Raw genomic sequence first — 3,079 nt, 5'->3', positions numbered from 1 at the left:
CCCCCCCCCCCCTCCTTCTTCTGAAGATGCAGTCTCTGGCAGCCTCTGCCTCTCTCTCCCCTTTTTCCTCTTTCTCTGCCCCCCCTCCCTATCTCTCCCTTTCTCCCCTCCCCCTCTATAACCCACTAAATAAACTCTATACCCAAGTTCTTTAGGCATGGCATAGCATTTCTGTCTGTTGCCCACCTGCCTGCCTCAGCCTCTGGTCACCCTCTGCTATCCTCTTGGGACCAGCCTAGGCTGGCCATGAACGATAACAGTGTGTGTGTGTGTGGAGGTGGGGGGGTGTCAAGAGACCTTGGGAAACAGAAAATGGTTCGTAGCCAGAGCTCATTTCTGGCTTCCTGACTGAAAGGGAAGGTGTGATGACCACCGGTCCTGCTTTCTGGTCATCCTTTACAGTTACCAAACACATCGATGGAGACAGCAGGCAGGCTGCTGATTGCTGTAGTGGTTTGGATGAGATGTCCCCACACTTTTGGACATTTGAACACACTTGGTGCCCAGTTTGGGCAGTTAGCGAGGCATGATCTTGCTGATGGAAATATGTCCCTGGGTGCAGGCTTTGAGAGTTTAATGACTCATGTCATTTCTAGCTCACTCCCTCTGCTTTGTGCTGGTAGTTCAAGGTGTGAGCTCTCAGTCTGCTCCCTGCTCTAGCTACCTTCTGCCTTCACCCTTCCATGGTGAACTCTTAATCCTTCTGGAACCATAGGCCCATATAAACCTTTCCTACTACATGGTGTTTTTTATTTTTTTGAGACAGTTTCTTTGTGTAGACCTGGTGGCAAGACTGGCCTCAAGCTCACAGAGGTACTTCTAACTTGGGCCCCTGAGTGCTGGGATTAACAGCGTGCACCACCACTGCCTGATCACGGTGTTTTATCACAGCAATAGAAAAGTAACTAAGACACCAGCAAGAGGGTAGATCTGGTATAGTTCTCAGATGCTTTGACCAGATGTCAGCATACCTTGCAAAGGGCAAGCATTGTGTTAGAGCTCTTTGTGGCTTACAGAGCTGGACGCTGCTAAACTCACCAGGGCAGCATTTATAGTCATTGCAATGGTGTCCTCCTTTCCCTTCTCCTGAAACAAGTGCCGTCTTCCCCTTGAATGAAAAAGACAAAAAAGGAAGGATGTGACGGTTCCTGTAGGGTCCAAGGAAACGCTGAAGGAAGACCTCAGACTCAGATAGTATGTAAGAACAAAGAGCGATTATTACACCACATGCATGGGATTGTTCACCTGTACAAAATGGCCACAACCCCAGAGAGGAAAGTGTAGGCTCCTTTTAAGCATAACTAAGGGGAACAACTATGTCATCTCAAACTTAATTGGTTAAATTCTCTGGAGCTTACAGAAAGAGGAGGGGGACTTGACCAGGGGAGGGGGAGGGAAATGGGAGGCAGTGGTGGGGAGGAGGCAGAAATCTTTAATAAATAATTAATGAGAAAGAAAGAAAGAAAGAAAGAAAGAAAGAAAGAAAGAAAGAAAGAAAAGAATTTCTTTCTAATTCACCAGGAAATACGGGTGGCTGATCACTGAGAGCAGTCACTGCAAAATAAGTTCCTTTAAACAAGGTAATGGTAAGAAGTTATACTGAAATCTGTTTTGTGAGTTTATATCTTTTCTGAGTCTGGTTATGAGGAAAACTGTGTCTAGACTTAGTATTGGCTCTAGGAGAGTGAGGCCTTGGCCTGAATTTTACAGAAAACTGAGAAGGCAGCTGAAGCCCTGGTTGCTACTGTTAGATTGACAAAGCTACCTCTAGCCTAGTCGTCAAACAGCATGGGAGTTCTGAGAAGGATAAATTTTACCTGAGTTAGTGATTAAAATGAAAGAGATTTACTTTGCTGGCTACCTAGACAGCCACCCATGACAAGATCCTCCATAGTCATTGAGGGCAGAGGTCTCAGGGCAGCATCAGTTTTCAGCTGGGAGGCCTAGGTTTGCCAGGCCCCAGAAGGTCCGACAGACTTACTGTGGAGTGGGGACTTGTAGGAGGACCAGTCTACCTTTGCTTAGGCAACTCTAGGCAGTTGGTTCTCCAGTGCCCAGTTTGTCCATCTGAAGAGGGTCTTTGCAGAGGTGAAAAGCATTGCCACGTTCGAAGCAAGTTCCAGGTAGAGGTTCTTCTGTTCCCATCCATCTTTTTTGGAGAAAATAGGGGTGCTGTCAGGAGCTGGCATGTCTCTCTATTACAAAAAAAAAAAAAAAACTTTTTTGTTTTTTGATTTTTTTAAAATTGTTTTTATTGAGTTACACATATTTTCTGCTCCCATCTCACAAAAAGCCTTTTAATTAAACATTTTAAATGCCATGTTCTGTAGATCTATGAGCATTTGAGGGTTGTCTGTCTATTAGGTATAGACATACTTTGCTTTTAGGTACTTGCTCTAAGCTCAACTCTGAAGATATATACAGGGGACCAAGTAAGGCTTATCCCTGTAATTAATTACATCAATACTTAGCATGACCACAATTAAAGAACTTTATTATTTATAAGGATGACTATTTACTTGTGTTCCTAAACAGTCTACAGTACGTTAGCAGCTCTCGTAAGTCTAGAGCTTGACATTACATTCCTGTCAGCTTTAGCCTTAAAAATAATGATTTTGAATTGAAGGTCTTCTATGTTGGGTCCAGTGGTGGTTGTGCAAAGATGGGGAGAGACCACAGAAGTCTAATAAACCAGAAGCAAATTTTATTCCAGAAACCAGAATCCAGGAAAAAATAAAATAAAATAAATCTCCATGGGGCACAAAAAGCTTATCAGCTAGCTGAGACCACAGCCAGAGATGGATTTTGTAAGGCTGGGGCAAAGGCCAGTTTCTGACCCCACCTTTTTTATAGTAGGGGCACCAAGCATTAGGTCCAAATAGAGGAAGCTTTACAATCTCATGGTAAAACTCAGATACAGATTGCTTTACTTTACAATCTCCATTAACAGAGTTTTCCAGTTAAATTAATGTTTGTGCTTAATTGATTGTCTTTCTTGGTACTTCCACGTGGTGTTTACTGAAGCCCTGTGCTCTCCCCTACGATGCTGCCAGTTTCACACAGCAGGGATTGTTAGGAA

Source organism: Alexandromys fortis, unplaced genomic scaffold, assembly GCF_014885135.2.
Source record: "Alexandromys fortis isolate MF-2015 unplaced genomic scaffold, M_Fortis_MF-2015_v1.1 scaffold_128, whole genome shotgun sequence".
NCBI classification, from domain to species: Eukaryota; Metazoa; Chordata; class Mammalia; order Rodentia; family Cricetidae; genus Alexandromys; species Alexandromys fortis.
The sequence above is the reverse complement of the archived record's forward strand: the minus strand, read 5'-3'. Positions refer to the sequence as shown.